Source organism: Balaenoptera physalus (assembly GCF_965194825.1).
Source record: "Balaenoptera physalus genome assembly, chromosome: 4".
Classification (NCBI taxonomy): Eukaryota; Metazoa; Chordata; class Mammalia; order Artiodactyla; family Balaenopteridae; genus Balaenoptera; species Balaenoptera physalus.
Window position 1 is genome coordinate 41,371,184 of NC_138891.1, and position 20,330 is coordinate 41,391,513.

General features: G+C 39.8%; 1 pseudogene across 1 annotated transcript; it reads right to left on the reverse strand.

The window, feature by feature from the left end:
* Nucleotides 1-10,601: 10,601 nt before the first annotated feature.
* On the reverse strand, nucleotides 10,602-12,857 carry LOC309660256 (U6 snRNA-associated Sm-like protein LSm7 pseudogene; annotated as a pseudogene). The gene has a single exon. The product of its transcript is annotated as a U6 snRNA-associated Sm-like protein LSm7 pseudogene (transcript).
* Nucleotides 12,858-20,330: the final 7,473 nt, after the last annotated feature.

Consider the following 20,330-nt stretch of genomic DNA (forward strand, 5'->3'; position numbering starts at 1 on the left):
ATTGTAAAGCAATTATACTCCAATAAAGATGTTAAAAAAAAAAAAAAGAATCTTGCTCTCAACGTTGAAAGCTCTGGCTTTGAAGACTGTCTTTGAAAACTCAAAGCTAAGAGTATGACTCTGTTTTTACCAGCTTGTGTTCTCCCTTCTCTAAGACGAATATTTCTCTCAGGCTGAGGGTAAAGGGAAATTACTGAGAAGGAAAAATACAGTCAGTAATATTTCAAAATATTATTCTGCTGCATCAACAACTTTTCTTATCCAGTCTCTACAAAAAGAAAATCCAGTCTCTACAAAAAGTTCATTGTGTTTAACAATGAACTTGGTATAACAAAATTATCCTGCGGCAAAAATGTGTGGGCCATAGAGTTTTATTATATAAGGATTTGATCAGCCCATAGGTTTCAAGAGCAGGCCACTGGCAAATTGTATTAATTTACCATGCATTTCTCATAACACAGGTCAAAAATAGTGTTATTGAGATAACAGAAGATTTGGAGCAAAGATATATTTACTTTGGCTAGTAGCTATGAAGATCCAATCCATTTTCTTTTACTCTCAAAATTAAGAAGGCTATACTGTTACCATGATTATGTCACCCCTAAATGTCATTAGGGAGGGTTTTGTTTTTTAATGAGAAATCATGCCATACATTGACAGTTCAAAAATGACTCTACTCATCACCTAAAAATATTACAACATTTATCATTATTAAAAATAGTTTGGGGGCTTCCCTGGTGGCGCAGTGGTTGAGAATCTGCCTGTCAATGCATGGGACACGGGTTCGAGCCCTGGTCTGGGAAGATCCCACATGCCGCGGAGCAACTAGGCCCGTGAGCCACAACTACTGAGCCTGCGCGTCTGGAGCCCATGCTCCGCAACAAGAGAGGCCGCAATAGTGAGAGGCCCGCGCACAGCGATGAAGAGTGGCCCCCACTTGCCACAACTAGAGAAAGCCCTCGCACAGAAATGAAGACCCAACACAGCCAAAAATAAATAAATTAATTAATTAAAATAAATAAAAATAAAGGAATTCCTTTAAAAAAAATAGTTTGGGTTTCATTGAAGGAGTAACTGTTTTTCACACAAATTCTAAGATCTTTCTTTCCTTTGACGCTAAAAATATGTATAAAGAGAAGCAGGTGAAATCTGCCAACTTTATATTTGGAAAGAAATACAGAGATAATTTTCCTGCCAGCAGTCTTGGATATAAACCAAGTAGATAAAGTCATCAGAAAGGATTAATTGTGTCCCAACATACGTAAATGAGCTGCCACTTTTGGTATGCTGACCATTAATGTTTTAGACTAGAGAGTACAGTGCCTCTTTCAGCTAGAATTGAAATGTTCCCGAAGACCAACTGGAAAACACATTAAGAATACACTGGAATGTCCATAAGTTTTTTAGCATATCTCTGATTGTAACTACTGATAGAGCCCATATCAGTCCTATGGAATCGGCCTCTATTCTGTACATCTGTATTTAAAGCAAACAACAACAAAATCCTCCAGTTATCAGAGATTTAGCTATGAAAAAAGGATTCACCTAGAGCTGAAATTTACAAAAACAAAACTATAGAACCTTCCCATTTTTAAAATTTCAGTTTAATAAGTTTTTGAGATTGTTTTTGAAAAGTGAATCTATCCATTATTAAGTCATTTACAGAGTGTTAGAGTTCAGGGTACATGTGTCATGAAGATCAGTGCTATGGTTTCCACAGCAACTATAGCTCTGTCTCACTTGACTCCTAACTTTGTGCTTTATTCAGCCTGTGGTAGTGAATGCAGGCCCATGGTGAGTACAAGTAGGTGAATATAGGCACTCACGCACACCTGTGTATAGATAAGTTCTCTTCTGTAAGACCTAGGTTTTCCTTTTCATCATGTCATGATATACTTAACCTTTAAGCTTGGAATCAACAGAGCCTTTTGCAGGCCTTTCAATTCCCAGGCATTGTAGTAAAATACTTTTATAATGAGAATTATGACCTCTTGCATATTTTTTAAAAAGTTAAATGATCACACGTTCAAATAACCCAAATCTGCTAAGTTTACAACTAAGAGACCTGTCAGTGATTCAAGAAAGGAGTCTTCTCTTGAGCCCACTGCTAATTCCAGAAACGAGATTGACAGAATAAGGGGATATTTCAGCTCAATTTTCCTTGAAACCAGGTATCTGGGGTTAACGCAACAGCACTTCAGTTCCGTCGAACTGAGCTGCTCAATTGCTTTGAGATTCTTGATAGATTGGTCGATTGGGCTAACTGTATCTATCACAGCAGGCCCCAGTGCTTGACTGATTGCTGTGTAGTGCAATTAACGGGCCACCAAGTTATTTAGAAGACTTGTCCCCACCGTGAAAGACAAGCTCCATCCCCCAAATTCTAGATCTTCTTGCTCCACAGTTTTCGTGGCAAGAATTCCTCCTAAAGGAAACCACTGTTTGCACCTTTGGTGTTCATTTATGAATATATCCAACAAATATTTGTAGAGTGCCTACCATATGCGAGGGGCTGCGCTGGGCACTATAGGCCCTATGCTGACCCTGTCTTAAGTGGCTTGAATGGTGTTCTGAAAAGGATGCACAGCAAAGTGAACAGTGTTGAATATTCTCACTCTTAGGTCGTTCTCAGCTACCAAACCCTTAATATGACTTTAGCATAGCCACTGCCACGTTTTCCTCTTCCATTACAGGCTTTCATTTACCTCCCCAGGTACTGCCCTACTATTTTTTTTTTTTTTTTTTTTTTGGCCGCGTTGGGTCTTCGCTGCTGTGTGCAGGTTTTCTCTAGATGTGGCAAGTGGAGGCTACTCTTCGTTGCGGTGTGCAGGCTTCTCATTGCGTTGGCTTCTCTTGTTGCGGAGCACGGGCTTCAGTAGTTGTGGCATGTGGGCTCAATAGTTGTGGCTCGCAGGCTCAGTAGTTGTGGCGCACAGGCTTAGTTGCTCCGCAGCATGTGAGATCTTCCCAGACCAGGGCTCGAACCCGTGTCCCTTGCATTGGCAGGTGGATCCTTAACCACTGCACCACCAGGGAAGCCCCCCTGCCCTACTACTGGTCCTTCCTTCAGAGTCCCCACTCTTCCTTATTCTCCGTGTCCTTTCCTCTTACCAAATAAATCACAACTTGATCCCCACTTTCATCTCAACCCTACCTCCCAGCTTCTCACACCCAGCTGCTCCATCCCTCATCTAGTTTCCTTTTTTTCTTCCTTCATTCCTCTTCTCACTGAGGATTTCAAAGTCTTCAAGAGACAGGGAGATCCAAGGAACCATGTGGCTTTTGTCTCAATAGTTCAGGGCCTGATAGGGTTCAGGGAGTTAGTTTGGGACTCAAGAGTTGAGCCTCCTTGGCTACATCCTGGTTAAATAAGCACTCTGGTATTGGTATGAGGATCTAGCCACTATTCATCTCACTGCTTTTTCGGTAAATGTCTCCATGTCCCATACAAGCCATTACCTTCTTTATCTTCCCCCCGAACCAGCCTGAACTTACAGAGAAAAGACACCATCTATAAATTCACCCGAACCAGAATCCTAGGAATGATCGAAGGCCCTCCCTGCTCACTAACCCTTCCTTATCCCCTCCGTCACCAAGCCCTATGGGTTTATCTTCACTGTCACTGCCTTATTTAGGTTCTTATCACCTCTGGCCTGAATTATTGCCCTACCCCCTCACTGATTAGTCCAATCTACCACCACCCATCACCACACACCATACTGGTGCCCTCACCTCCATCCATCAAATTCATCCCTCCAAAAGCAACCATGGAATTTTTCCCAAAGTAGATGTCACTTCTTGGCCTGAATCCCCAGAGCTTTCAGAATAACATTCAGACTCCTTGGTTTATGACATATGGTTCATGATCAGATCTTGCTTCCATTAGTAGCTTCCTTTCCCAGCAACCTACCATCCACCCATGCACTCTTTATTCCAACCGTATAGAACAGTGTGTGGCTCCTGTAACTTCTGCTGATTCACACCTGCGCTATTTCACATGTACCGCCTCCTCCTGGAATGCCCTTCTTCTCATCGTAGGGGAGGAAAAACTAGTTTTCCCTCTGTCCTTCTAACTTCTCAGCTGTAACAAAAGGCAGATTAATAAAAGCAAACAAGTTTATTAGCATGTATCTCTCATGTATACATGAGAGATGCCCAGGGAAAAATAAATAACTCTCAAAAGAGGTGGCTTTAGAATCTAGGCTTAAATACCATCTTAAGCTAAAAAAAAAAAAAAAAAAAAAAAGTGGTGTGGAGGAGGCCAGTTATGGGGAGATGACCATGAGCAGCAGGGTTTGTTATGTAGATTTACATTCTTTTAAAAGAGTTTCTGGTGATTTAGAGTCATCTTTCTCTCCCTGGTAGGGAAAGGGAATGAAAGAGAGAGAGACTCTAATAAATGGAGATTTCCTTTATAAATATAAATTTCCCTTACAAAAGGGTAACTTCTACTCTGTTTTCAAAGCTTTTCCTCTGTCTGCTGTTTCTCAAAATAATCAGCTCAAAATAACTCTGCCAAAGAGGCACATTTTGGGGTGGCATACTTTACCACCCTTCACCACGAATAGTCAAATTAACTCTCATTGATCTTACTGATCCTTCAGACTGCATTTACTGTGTGTTGTGCACTGTGCTAAGAGCAGTATATGTGTTCCTTGAACCGTAACTCCAATTTAGATGTCCTTCATTTGGGCTCCTAAGCATTCTATGAATACCTCTATTACAGCAGCAATCATAGATAACATTCATTTTGTCAGCCTCATTCATTTATTCAACCAATATTTATTTACCATATGTCATACGATAGTGGGCAACTTAGACAAGTTTTCTACTCTCCAGTTCTTACAGTCTAGGAAGGAAGAAAGACACCTGAGAAATAACAATAAAGTGGGTAAGTGTCATGGGAGGGAAAGTGAAAGGTTCTGCAGGTTATGGGGCTCTTAACACCAGCCAGAAGGTCAGAAAAGGCTTCTCTAGGGAGTCTTCCTTCAGCTGAGGCTGAGGCATGTTCTAGGAAAAGCGTCAGTCCATGGAAGACCTAAAAATGAGAGAGCACATGCATTTGTAGTGAAAGGAGTTCACTACAAATGGAGACAGTCTGGCAAGACACCAAGTTTGAGAGGCGGTAGAGGCTTGGGCGAGTGGAGGGCTGTGGAAGCCTTTTTAAGGAATTTAGGTTCTTATCCCCCAAATAATGGGAAGGCCATTGATCAGAATAAGATAAGAAGGGAGTGACATGATCAGACTTGCCTTTTAGAATGATCGCTGTGGCAGCCCATGAGAATGGAGTGGTTGGGAGGATCAGGAAGAGGTTAAATGCAGGGACACGAATTAGGACACTGTTATTAATCCAAATGAGAGATGATAGTAGACGAAACTAGATAGTACCGGTAGGGGTGAAGAAATGTGGACAAACTTTAAAGCTGCTTGGGAGGTAGAATTGACAGGATTCATTGACTTATTAGAAAAAAAGACGTGAGGGAGAGAGAGTCAAGGATAATCCCAAATTTCTGGATTTAGAGGATCGTAGGTATCATTCCCATAATTGGGAATGTTTGGATGGAGAGGCAGTTTTAAGAGAAAGAAAAAAGCTCAGTTTGGGACACATAGATTTTGAGGGGAACAAACAAGTAAAGTTGTCCAGTGGACATTTGAATATGCATGGACCTAAAGTTCAGAGAAGAAGATGAAGACCAGTCTGGAAATAGACATCTGAAAGTCACTAGCATATAGGTTGTAATTAATTAAGACCAAGAGGATGAATATGATGCCATTAGACAGTAGGTCTAATGAGGCAAGAGCCGTACATTATTTACCTCTGTATCACCAGGGTCTAATATCATGCCTGAAACAGAGTAGGTGCTTTGATCATTTTATTGAATGAATGAATGAGTGAATGAATGAATGTGAGTGAATAAGTGAATGAACAGTGTGAAATACAACCAAGTTTAATTCAAAAAACTGTCTGAATATAAAATATTGAAAGATTAAAATTATCATGGTATTAATATGCACCAACCAAGTTTTCAGAACAACAGTACTGGAATGGATAATCTAGGAAAAAAAGTTGCATAGAATAATAACTACTCTGAAGACCAATCAAATGCATTTCATTTGTACAAATTAAAGCACACTTACAGTCCAAAACTTACCAAAGCAGGTTGCAAATGCTATTTTATTATCATTATTCATACGTGCCTCTGATGGTGCAATTAAAATTTGATAATCATATTTGTCTATGCATAATGATTAGCAAGAGACAGAGATTAAAGGGATAGTTAAAGAGAAGCAAAAGTGAGCAACCTTTAAACCTCACCTTTGGCGTCACACAAACCTCCTTTCAGCAGTGGCCTGTCATGGTGCCTTGCTTTCCATTTTCTACTTGCTCCGCTCACAGATCTTAAATGTGAAGATACAGCAAAACTCCTTTTGTGTATTATAGTGGTAATTTTCTAATTATTTTCAAAGGGAACTCTTTGAATCTTTTTGTTCTTTCATTGAACATAACATTTAAATATAGGAACACAGTCTCTGGAACCAAACCCTGTCTACCAGCAAGGGAAACGGATGTTGGCTCCACTACTGAAAGACTCTGTCCCCGCTACTTTGTAAGCATGTCTCTTTTTTTTCTGTTGATTCTTTCATTTCATCAGAAAGCCTAGGAAGTACAACTGAGAGATTTTTATTTTTGATTTCTGTTTCATAATCCCAGTCATTAGTACAAGGCCAAAAGATAAATCTCAAGTGAGTCGTTATCAAATGCATACATAGTAGAGGAAAACATCCCTGCCAAAGGCAGACATGGGTGCACGTTGCAATGCACCTGTTCGGTAGGTGGAGGAGCTCAGAGAAGGTTGTTCAACCTGTGTGGGCCTCAGTGATCTCATGTGTAAAGTGAAGGATTGGATTTGGTTGCTTCTAAGACCCCCTACTAGCTCTATAATTTTATTATTTTATTATACCCTCAGGAACATTTTATTATTTTAAACTATGTAGACTTTATTAAATTTGACTTTGCTTCATCATTCTATTATATCTGTTCTCTATTAAATACCATTTTATGATATACTGACTATGTCTCCATGGCTGGTGGAAACTAAAGGGCTAGAGACATCTGATGAGCATGGGGATACGACAACACTAACCATAGTGCTTCCATTCCTTGGGTGTTTACATGGGCCAGGCATTGGCCTAGGCATTTGCTCTACCTCATTTAATCTTCACAGCAATCCCATAGAGTAAGTATTAATATCCCCTTTTTATAGAAGATGAAACTTACGCTTGTACATTTTGATAACTTGGCAGCTAGAAAGTGGTACAGCTCAATTACAACCCCAGGTCTGCCTGCGTCCAGAGCCTCTGCTCTTAACCACTACGTTAGATCTGGACTTCTGGCTGGGTCACATTCTGAAGGTTGGCGTGAACCCAGTAAAACCAGGTAGCACTTGGGGAAGAGAGTTAAACGGAGCCATCGTGGGTGCTTATCACAAAATACAGACTTGAGAGGTAAGCAAGGGAGAGAAAACTAAAATTGTGCTGGAGGATTGTTCACATTGTGGTTGTAAGGCTACATGATATGTCACGTCCAAGAGGAGAGGCAAGAATAGACATGGGAAAATGAACAGTGACATGGGTAACCTGTAGAATCTTAGCAGAATTCCCTCCAAGTCTTCATCATTAAGGCCAGATACAGCAGGATCATGTGGAAATTCTCCTTTAAATAGTACTAGTGGTGGCGTAAGGAAATAGAGTGAATGTATCCATAAGACAATGGAAATGGACCCCAGGAAACAGATGGCAAGTAGTTTGTGCTCAAGAGAAGCACATTAGAGAAGTTTTCTGAATTGGTCAAGGAAGGAAAGGAGAGATGGAGAAGATGCGCTGGGCAGAGATCTCATGTGCCTGATACTTACGACTAGGAAATACAACAGGCGTCATTGGGACTGGTGTTCTGTAATGCCAGGCCATCTTGGTTCACTTGGTGAAGCCCTCAGAGGCAACCACACCCACTGTTTAGAAAGGCTTTAATCTTAAGAAAAGGTGATTTAGAACATCAAAAGTAAGTGGTTTGCTTTCATCAGAAAAATGCAGTTGGTTCTTATAAAGTATTCTTGCTTTTTAAAAAAAATTAATCTGAATCCAACCAAACCTCTATATTAGTTATCAGTTTATAGCAAATGGAGGGGATAGAGAAACAAGTTAAATGATACCACAAGGAAGTAATCAGCCAAATTTTGTATTTTATAAAATCCAGTTTCTCCAACCACAAATGTCCCAGTTTCTCCAACAGGCTAATGGCATGAAATAAGGGGAGATAAATGGAATAAAAGATACTTCGATCTTAATTTAGAAATAAGTAATTGGTGTAAGAATACAACTTGTAGTCATTTCAAGGAAGTAATTGGACAATAGAGTACATGTGTGTATGTGGGTTTCCACTGCTCTGTTGTTTGTAATGGTGGAAATACAATGCTTCCACTGAAAAGGATGCAGTATTGAGACAGAAAAGTAAAGTAAGAGGGAGGAAAAAAAGCAGGGTACAGGCAGTATGGACCATATGCATGGTATGGTAATCAGAAAACCTAGATTTTAATGTAAGGCTAGTTCCCACTGTTAGACCTTGAGCAAATCAAACTTTCTGAGACTCTATTTCCTCATCTTAAAATAAATTATAGTTCCTATCTCATAGAGATGCTATGAGAATTAAATATAATAATGTTAAGCACAAAGTTTGGCAGAGTAAACATTTGCTATATCCTCCTAGAATATACACCAGACTTTCTAGAGTGGTCATGGCTCTCTAGAGAGGAAATTATGGATTTTTTCCCTTTTCTGTTTTAGATAGAATTTCATTGTCATTCAACTCTAATGTTTTTGTCATTTTCATTGTAAGAATACATGTGTGTATCCTTTTAAAATATTAATAAACTTTGTTTCTTAGAGCACATTTAGGTTCACAGCAAAATTGAGAAGAGAGTACAGCGTCTCCACATATCTCCTGACCGCACACACATACAAAATCCCCCACTATCGACACTGTGTCCTTTTTGAACCATGAGTTAGTTAGGTCTGATTTTTAATTTTCAAATAACTGGGAATTTTTAACAGATAATTTGATATTTAGTTGCACTGTCATCAGAGAAAATGGTTTGTATAATCTTGATTCAATAAGAATTTATACTTAAACTTTCATTTTCCTATGTAACCTAATACCTGGTAAATATTTGAAAAGAAAGCATATTTTCCATATGCAGGAGTCTATATATTTTCAATATGCTGTCATTCTTTAACATGTATTTTTAAATCCCTGACTACAACTGTGGATTTGTCCATTTTTCTTGTAATTTTTCTGTGTTTTAAAGGTTATATAGCAACTCTCTTAATCCTGATTGATCTTTTTTGCCTCCTGTTCTCTTTTGTTATGTGAACTATTTACATAAGGTAGCACAGGAGAAGAAGTGATAGTGAGATGGGAAGTCTTCCAGCAGTGCAAGATTCAGAATGCAGAAGGGTGTAGTGGTTACTGGCATGTTCTTTGGATAAAGACTGATGTAGACTGAAGTCCAGGCTTATCATGTCTGAGCTTCAGTGTACTCATCCGTACAATGTGGCTGATGACAATAACAGTACCCACTCCAATCCAAACTCACATCTGGTGGTGCCTTAGGCTAAAGGTCGGGGCATTGCAGAATCCTGAAAGATTTCCTAAAAGTCGTAATTGGGAAATTAATCAGTGTTGACTTGAAATAATGCATGAGCTTAAGAGGGCTTACATACTTGTAGTAATGAGAAGGGAGTTATAAAAAATCATTTCCTAGCTAAACTGAAATCCCCAGAGGGTCATTGTAGTGCCACTGGTCAGTGTTCTTGAATCCTTGGTTCATCACCAGTTTTCAGAGGCACTAGAGGAGCTGAAGAAATCCCCTGATTTCTTTTTCATTTTATCACATGCTCCATAGGCAAAGTGAAAGCTTTCCTCAGTTCTTACTTTGTGAGTAAATTCTGACTAAACCAAAGTAATTTGTCAATTCAGTCATAATATTTCTAATATCCCAAGAAACTATAATAATCTAAATAATAATGGGATTTCACTTAACGCCTGTTCCTTTTACTTTCTTACATAAATTAAGACCCTCTGTCCATCTTTTTTCCATGAAAGTACATAAAGCCAAACCTAATCTTCTCCTGACAGAACACATCCATAAAAATGAGCTTTGAAGTCTGCAGATCGCTAAAAGGAATGTTCTGCCTGGAACGGACACAGTTTATAATAGTTGTGAACGTTTAACTTTCCAAAGTGTCCACAAGATTTAATAGCTTTATCCAGCTCTAAAAAAAATACCCTTCTCTGGCCCTCATTTATCTAGAGATCAGTTTATTAGCAAATATTTGTGCTCTGCTATGTGCCAGGCACTGTTCTAGGCTTTGGGGAAACAAAAATTGGTAAGACACGGTCCATGGTGAAGGGAATCCTAGTCTGTTTAGTAAACAAGCAAAGCAATGAATTAATACATTCATTTTACGAAAACATAAGCTATACAAAAAGGAAAGTTCCGTTCCTAGGGGTGGCCTGAGTCCTGGGGGAGGGGCGGCCCCGGCCGCTAGGCATCTTGCTGCTGGATGAAGGGCTGGGGATGGCTTTCATGCCGTCCTGCGGGCAGATGAGCACCACGGAGGTGCCCCTGCACACCACCAGACCCAGCTGCCGGGTGTCCTCTGTGAGCTTGTACTGGTCGTCAGGGTCTCTCATGTACTCGATGGTGCCGTCCAGCACGAGGCTGAGCAGCGGGTCAAACCCTTTCAGGATTCCACTGGCTTCTCGGCCTCCCTAGAACTTCACTAGGATCGCCTTGTCGATGTACTTGGACAGGTCCAAGACGCTCTCCTTCTTTTTCTTCTCTTTGTCTGCCATCTTGCCCGGCCGCGTCGCTGCCTATCTAGGTTTATATCAGAGGTTGAAAACAGGTAAGCTGAAGACATTTGACCCACGTGGCATTTTTGTTTTTAATCCAGAAATTTCAAATAGAAATATGAGTTTTGGGGTTGTCTGGAAGAGTCAACAAATGTGAAAGAATGGCACTCTGGACTAACTTTCCTGTGTGGCTGCTTTTAACCAGAATTAAGAAGCCCTGCTCCCTTTCGAAGGGACACATACCCCCTCAGGCCCACCTGCTTCACATACTTGGGTTATCTGCCAGGCTGCTGGAGGAAGGAAGCCTGTGACCTTGATCTTTACCAAATAATCACAAACAAGGTGGTTTGCTGAGTACCAGTGATCACTCGCACAGCACTTATAATCTGTGCTTTGATACTTCTTTGTAATCTAAAGATAAGATTCTAAATTAAATTATTTTAATAAATACAAAACCCAGCATCGTTAGTAATGCTGCAGGAGACCCTCAGCAGCCAGGAATGATCTGGAGGTTTCTTTGACTAAAAGATAAAGGTACTAAATATATAAAACTATCTACAGTGAACTGGACCAGATTACTCTGTAAAAGAGTAGTTCCTGAATTGATTTTGTTCAAAATGGCAACATACACGTTCATAATGTTTTTGAGATCTTTTCAGCAAATAACCTATAAGTGTCGTACATGGGTAAGGAACAAAATATTTGCTATTAAGCAGAGAACATCTGTAAAGTAACTGCCCATGTAGTCATAACCTAATTTGAAATGTGTGGGGCAGAGCTCTCTATATCTGAGAGAGCCAGTCACTAAGAGCAAGAAGCTAAGCTGAATTCTACAAAGAAAAAAAATGCACTCTGAAAATAAGTTGCCCAGATAACTCCTAGCAGGTGAATTTAGAACCTGATGTTAGTTTCTGATTGAGATTTTCTGAAAATGAGTACAGCGTTTGAAACTGAAAGTGCAATTGCATTCCTGCACTTAATTTTCCGAGCTTCAACCACATGAATTTAATTATACATGGTTTATACATTTTAAAAGTTTAAAAATATTTTTTCCAGTTCAATGAAAGGATTATTTTCTGAACCAAAGTATAACAAGAGTTTGTGATGATCTCTTGAAACAAGTAGACTTATCAAGTAGGCTTGTTAAAGCCAGTCAGTGATACAATTTTTCTTGCATTTCCATTTATCAGTATAAGAATGACAATTCTTTCTTAAACAATTGTCAGTGTAATTGACAAACTACATGCGTTTATTCTTCATCTGTTTGCCATTCTCTGAGTGCTGAGGTGTAAAGGAGGAGGCGTTTGTTTGGGACCTTGAGTTGAATTCATACCTCTGATCTTAATTCAGCCAATGATTAGAAGCCAGTGTAGTACCTTTCTGCCTGGACTGGAGAGGGAAAGGAGGATCATCGATAAAGAATCAAATGATTTAAGAATTTGAGCTGCAGTATCCACTAAAGTTCCAGGGGGCTTATAGTTTGAATGACTAAAAACCTTATTCCATTAACCGTTTGCATTGAAGGAAATTGGTTTTCAAAATCTTCTCCTATAAATGTTCTCTTTCCGTAATCATTTCCCCCTGATTAACCTAAGAACACATGGCAGAGGAAAAATCACGTCAAAGCTTGGCAGTAAGTTACATTTGCCATTAGCTTGGGATGGATTTCACCCAAGATTTGTAGCTGACCTACCATAGAGATATGGGTAAATTATGTCACAAAAGAACTGCAGGATTGAACTAGAGGTCCCACAGCAGGACCTTTCACAATATTTTACAAAAATTGGATCCTCGAGCAATCTCCCTACTGGAGCCAACCCCTGACACATCTCTGCTTTTGGGTTCCTAGCATTTGTGAGGCACCAGTGTCCCCCAGTATAATGCACTTCATTCATACCAGCATGCTTTTGAATGGCATCCACTTACACAGTCAGGGTTTTATTCCTTTTTTTTTTTGGCTGAGTTGGATCTTGGTTGCTGCACATGGGCTTTCTCTAGTTGCGGCGAGCAGAGACTACTCTTCATTGCGATGCGTGGGCTTCTTATTGCGGTGGCTTCTCTTTGTTGTGGAGCACGGGCTGTAGGCGCACAGGCTTCAGTAGTTGTGGCACATGGGCTCAGTAGCTGTGGCTCGTGGGCTCTAGAGCGCAGGCTCAGTCGTTGTGGCGCACGGGCTTTGTTGCTCCGCGGCATGTGGGATCTTCCCAGACCAGGGCTCAAACCTGTGTCCCCTGCATTGGCAGGCGGATTCTTAACCACTGTGCCACCAGGGAAGCCTGAGTGTTTTATTCTTAAGAAAGAAAGAACACAGGAATTCAGAGAACTTGAGTTCTTTCTTGTGTGTTGACCTGTATTTGGACAAAAGCCATTCTACTCGGTCTAAATCCAAGCAAATTGTCATTCTCCAAACATACTCTTGCATCTCTTGCCTGTGTTTTTCTTGTGTTCTAAAGTATCCATCTCATGTTTCTCACGTCTTAAGCTCCCACTCATCCCTACAAGTAAAGCCTAGCTTCACCTCCTCTGGGAAGTCCTCCATGATGCCCTCTCCTAAGGCCTTCTTTGTCTGCATTAAATAACGTTAAATACAATGTAAAGTAATTATTGTTTTATCTACCTATCTGTCTGCTATACAGTGAGCACAGGTGACATGTCTTTCCTATATATTTAGTGCCAAAGTTTGACCTGGGGCTCAGAAAACATGTTGAATGAATAACTGAATGAATGAATATACCCATACTAAAATCTCACTAGAACGTTATTTCATTGGAATAAAGACTGCCCTGCTTGTTGCCAGTCAGTATATTGATTCCTATGATTTCCAGACACCTCCTTTTTAAATCAGGAAAGTGGAAAAGCAAGTTCCCTGCCACCTAGCAGTAGCTTAATAAATATTTCTTGAAAGAATGAACATTTTTTAATGAGAAGCTATTTTTTGTAGTAGGCAATTCTGTTGGAAATTAAAATGAGAATTTCATTTACAGAAAATAATCTTTCTCCAACACCATTTAAAAAATTTGAATCCTGTTCTTGAGGCTAAAAAGATCAATGGCACAAGTACAGATAGGGCTTAGCAGCAATACAATTGTAACAGGATAATATCTTTAAAAATTAATTTTGTGCCTTTCTTTTCCCAACCTTCTTTTATTTGACCGCATTGCCTCAAAGAGAGCAGGATGATTAGATTGAGAATAAAAGAGAAGAATGGTACATGTTCAGCTTCGCGGCTCTGAAGCAGGATTTTGCAAATCAAAGGGACACCTTGAGAGAGCCCAGAGATCATGACATAGAAACAGAAAGAGATTAGATGAAGGGCCAAGCCACCAGCCCACATGATGACAGCACTTAGGGACAGGGAATGGAGGACAAAAGGACCTGACCTGGGGTACCTGTGAAGTACCACAGGGAAGAGGCTTGGTGGAGGTGAGTATAGGCAACATCAGAAGATTCCCCAGCACTGCTGGAGTTCAGCACCAGGGGGAATCTGAGATTACTAGTCACCACTCGAAAGAACACTGCACGAGGCATAGGCAGAAGAGCTACTTTGCTAATCCTTCTATCAATAGGTGTCCTCATGTCACCTGTGGATTTTCCAACCTAAGAACATTTACTTGTATCTCAAGTCTTTTCTGAATTCCATCCATACCTCCCCATGTAAATAATCCCCATTTTTTATTGTCCAGGATACCTGTAAGCCTCCTACCAGTCCCTTAATAGGGTGAATGAGAATCCTTGGCCTCCAGTGATGTGAGAATAGAGTGGCATGGAAGAGAGGGGCCCAGCGCAGGTACTAGGGGGCCACTGGATAGTGATTAGATAATTACCTTTATTACACATATTTTAAATAGAAGTTGAAAATTTCTTCAAACTCTATATCAATCCTAGATAAGATTAGCATCTTACTTTAGAGTCTAATAAATCTGGTCAGAACACATACAAAGTTCAGATCTTTATCCTGAGTACTGAACATGAAGAGCACACATTCCAGAGAATGTGGACAGATGATCATACGAGGATTGTCCCAGGTACTGGACACATGCAGCCCGAAGAAGACAAGACTTGGATGAAGGCTTTTTTGTGGGTAAGGAAAACTGGAGTTCATTAGTATGCTCCCCTGAACGATGGCACTAGCAGTCAGAGTGGTCCAAAGATGTTTCAAGAACAGTTGATTGACCAGTTGGTTAGAATGATTCCATGGGACTTCTGATGAGTGAGCGGAATAATTAGCAGCTGGGGTGACTTCTGACTCTGAGAATCTATAAGTCTGTAAAATAAAGATAAAAAGTCTTATTAAATCAACCAATAAATGTTTATTGATCATTCACTATATGTCAGGCACTGTGTTCTAAACGCTGGAGATGTAATGGGGCAAAATGACATGCAGCTTACGGTTTAGGGGAGAAGCCAGACATTGATCAAGTAATTAAACAGATATTAATTTCAGTGGTGACAAGTGTTACAAATAAGAAATCCATGGTGCTATGAAAGCTTTCATGAGGGCAAGAAGGTGAGGATGGCTCCCTGAGAATATGACTCTTGATTAGAGATCAAGGACGTGTAGGAGCTATCCAGGAGAGGAGGGAAGGGCAGAGCAACCAAGGTCATTGGAAAGAGCAGCCCTGTCTTTCCATTTCCTGGTGGAAAGCAATATGCCTCATTGAGAGACAATATGGCCTAATTATTAAAAGATAGACTTGAATTCCATATCTTTCACTTATGAGTTGTGTGTCCTTGGACAAGTTATTTAGGCTTTCTGCACCTAAGGGTTCTTACCTGTCAAATTAGGAAAATATCTATCTCACAGCGTTGTTGGCTAAGATAAATGAAATAATGAATGTAAAATGCTTAACCCAAGCCTAATACATAGTGTTTATTAAAATTTGTCTATAATCCATAAATAGACATGATGTGACAATGACAATTTATTCATTGAAGGCAAAACATAAGCCTTTTCAACTGCAAACTAGTAGATTCTGGGACATTAAGTATCCCAGCGTTAAGGCTGGGAGCACCAAACCATTAAAGGTAGAGAGTGTGAACCATGGTCCACAAACTTGTTATGAAAGAAATCTCACAATTTTTCCTTTTTCTTTGAATCTAATTAAATCTTATTCTTTACCCAGGTCAAGAAATTTTTTTGCTAGATCAAAGAATTCAATCTCAGTTGTGATTGGATTCCTTCCCCCTCCCTAATCTTCAGTCTATCAAGGTTATTAGTGATTAATTCATTGTCAGAGATAGCTTCACCATTGAAGGCAGGCACCTCAACTGACCAAGGTCTCTGTCCATTTCCTCATCTGGGCACTCACTCCTCTCTGGTGGTGGTGGTAGTGGTGCTTCTTCCTCTTCTTCTCCCCATGCCTCATGAGGGTGGGGTTGTGCACAAAAGGATGATTATTCTTACACCTCTTTTCTCCCATTCCCTCCATCTTCTGCCAGTGCCTCCAGTGACCCCAATTGGAAACCAAAGAACAAGGGAGCCTGGTAATGTAATCCTCTAGGGCTGGCCTTCTCCGGCACAGAGTAGGTTAGAAGAGGGCAGATAATGGATGGAAGCAGGGAAGGGTGATGGCAAGTGTAGTGTAGTCATCTGTGATGAACATTTATGCCATCAAAAGAGATTAGCTATTTTTGAAAAGAAAAAAGCATAGAAATGAAGAAAAGATTAGTAGTTGTTATGGGTGGGGTTGGGAGGGAAGGGGGTGTCTATAAAAGGGCAGCACGAGGGGTTCTTGTGGTGATGGAAATGTTCTGTATCTTGACTATTGATACCAATATCCTAGATGTGATATTGTACTATAGTTTTGTACAACACTACCATTGGGGGAACAGGTAAAATGTACACAGGATCACTAATATTATTCTTAAAACAGCATGTGAATTATAATTATCTCAAAATAAAATGTTTAATTAAAAAAGAAAAAACAGGTTAGCTTAAGATCAGATGCTAGATATTTTCTGGCCTTATATCATCAAAGGAAGTGTAATTATTTGCTTCCCCAAAAGACTGAGTATTGCATTTGGTTTACACAGAAATCTGTAGCTCCTGGGATTTTTACTCAGTAATAGTCACAGAACAAATTGCTTTTTGCTAAAAGGTGCCTCATTCTTCAGCTTGACCACATCTTTAGAATATTCACTCGATTGCAAAATCCCAAGCACACCCATGAATAGCCTAGGTCTGTTAAGACGTTGGCAGAAATACATGCTTGAGCACACAAAAGCAGAGAGGACTGAGGAACAGGGGTCTAGTAGACATAACACAAGGAATAGAGTAGGGAAAGTGAATGCACTTTATTTAAATATTTATTCTCCATCATATTACAACAAGGATTTAAAATGGGTTTCAAACATAATACAATAGGATTTTTCTTAATATGTGAAGAAATCTGGGTGAAAAGAAAACCAATGAGTAATGATGAGACACAGTCAGGGGTGGGGTTAATACACAACATACAAGCATTGTGTCATGTATGCTATGAGAAGTCAACGACTCAGGTGGCCTTTGGCCCTACCTTTCTGACAGCCAGTGCAAAAAGCAAAACCTGATCTATTACATGCTTATAAGGTAAAATTTGACTTGAAGGAAACCTCTTTGCTGTGTTGTCACAGAGGTGACATTACAGTTTATTCAACATCCTTAGGGTTAATAGAACAACTAGTTTCATAGTTCAATAAAAGCAGTTCTCTCAGGGACCTAAATGATGCAGTTTAGATGTACAGCATTCTGGCTTTGATTGGGGGGCATTTTGGAGTATATTCGAAATGGAAGAATTATACCCTTTAAGAAATAAAAAAATCATTTTCAGCCAAGCTGTAGCTAAGGATTAGTGAGGTGGCAAACTAAAATTCCTATAGGGTCCAGGAAGGTAAAACAACTAAGAAAAGTGAGACATCTCTTAAACACACACACACACATACTACAAATACAGTGAAAATGGCCTCTAGTTGGGGAGTTCACTAAGATGTGGTGGGATCTATGCAACCTACAGGCCACTGCTCATTACCAGTCTACTGTTACCATAACCAAAATCAGGGCTGGATGTTACCAGAGCTCCTCTTTTTCCTATATATTCGTCAGAGTTCTGTTACAGAAAACAGAAACCACTCTAGCTATTGTAAGCACGAAGGGCAAAGGGCTTCAAACAGGGAATTAGGTGCTCAGAGTGTGTTAAGGCTGGGCCTCCAGGGCTGACCACCAGAAGAACAATGAAGAACCCATTCCCCAAGGAGGCTGCCAACTCCGCCTCCGTCAGGAAGATGGGAAAGAGTTCAGTTTCCCCTGAACTGTTAGCTCTAGGAACAGTCTGGAGATTAGGTAGCTACTGATGCTGTCACTGCTGGCTCCAGAGCCATACCTCACCTTTTAAGTCCATGCTGGCAACAAAAATAGCGACCAACAGCTAAAAGATGCTACTGATCTCACCCGTTGGTCCCCACAAAGCTGCTGTCAGGGATGCTGCTACAGAAAAACCCAAAGCATCCTTGACGGGCCTGCCACCAGGGGCAACTGGGACCTCTGCCTTTTACATCTCCCCTGAGTGCATCTGATTGGTCTAAGCTAAAAGTCACTTCCAGATGCCCAGTTTAGAAATGTCATTTTTAGCTGCCCAGTCTCTGGAGGTAGGGAGGGGTGTGTGGAATGCATGCAAAGCAGCAATCTATCTTATCCACCACAATGTATTTTTATGCAAAAATCACCTGAGCTTTTAAATGCTGGTAATTAAATCGATTTTTAATAAAAATTAACAGGCCGACCAATAATGTGCGAGATGATCAAACACATCTGTTAACAGATTCAGCTTCATGGCAAGTAACCAGAGGGTAGTTTTTTGTCCACTTCAACACATGGAAGAAGAGAAGATTAAGCCCTGCCCCCTCTCCATCAGCCGATATATGAATAACAATTTGTATGGTGCTGTGCTATACTCAAAGCACTTAAAATGTATTTATTACAAATGTAGTAAATGCTTAAAAAAACAATATTCTACGAACACATAAGTTCATACAGTAAAAGTTAGTTTTTCTTTTCTCACTTCCCGCTGTCACTCCCCAGATGTAACTTCAGATAACATTGTGAAATAAATCAGACTTCACCGTGTTTGAAGTTGACTCTTCTAGAAGCACCCTTTGTTTCAAGTGGTCTACCAAGAGAAAGCTAGAACCAAGTGTTTGAAGCGTTTGGACTCATGTGAGAATCTATCCAACACATATTTGGGGGTTTAATTAGGCTCGTGAGTCTATTGACTAAGGAATGGGCTTACTATTGAAAGCAGAGTTCATATTCAGTCTGGGAACAAATATAATTTCCTATAACATACTTTATAGCTAAGTGAACAAATACCATTTCCTGTATCAGACATGTTTACAAGCTTTGTGGCAATCTCAGACTTTGTGGTTAATGGTCATATTTATTGTTAATATTTGAAAATCTTAGTGTCAGCCTCTTCTCAGTAAACATGAAAAGACAGGAGCTATAATATATTATATTCTAAAACACTGTAGGCAAATATTTAAATTTAAATTAGACTTTTGTTCCCCTCTGTTGTCTTTCAACAATGTTCCTCATTTATTGTGCTCCTGTTTTCACCAGAAAGTAAATATTCTCTAACCTTCTCTTTCTTGTCTTATGGAAAAGAGTAATAATCAGCACTTCTCAAAGTACTTGGGTCAACAAGACATTTCCTTCTCAAGGCATCTCATCAAATCCATAGTGATCTATCATTTTATTTGCATTTAGCCAAGGTCAAATCAGGGAATTAGGCTTCTGATTATTATATCCACAACTGTGTGACATATACACTTAAGCATTTATAAGATATATATTTTGTGTGTATGTATAGAGAGAGACCTGTGTGTACATGCACATGCACGTTTGTATGCATATCATTTTTTTCAAGCACTTTCACATATTTCACAAAGATCCCACTTCCAAATACCATCACATCAAGGGTTAGGGTTTCAACATAAAAATGCGGGGAAGGGTGGGATAGGTGCACAAACATTCAGTCCCCTTAACATGAATTTAGTCCATAGCACTTTCTTTCTTTATAAATGTAAATATTTAAAAATTAAGATATACTGTTTATTCTCTTTACATGTTCTTTTCCTCTAGAAATAGAAATATATCACAAATATATTTCCATGTCATTAAAGAGTCTTCTATAAGAACATTTTTAATGATTGTCTCACTGCATGGTGTCACAGTTTACATTATATTCCAGGTTGGGCTTTTAAGGGATTCCTATTCTTCACCATTCTAGATATGCTATGCTGATTTAATTTCCTTTCTCTTATGGATCATGGAGCACCTAACCCTCATCCCACAAACAGCCCCTGGAAGAAGTAACCCTGTACATCCTATGACAGTTCTCTTCCCAGACAAACAATAGTTGATTGGATGAAGTCAGTCAATCTA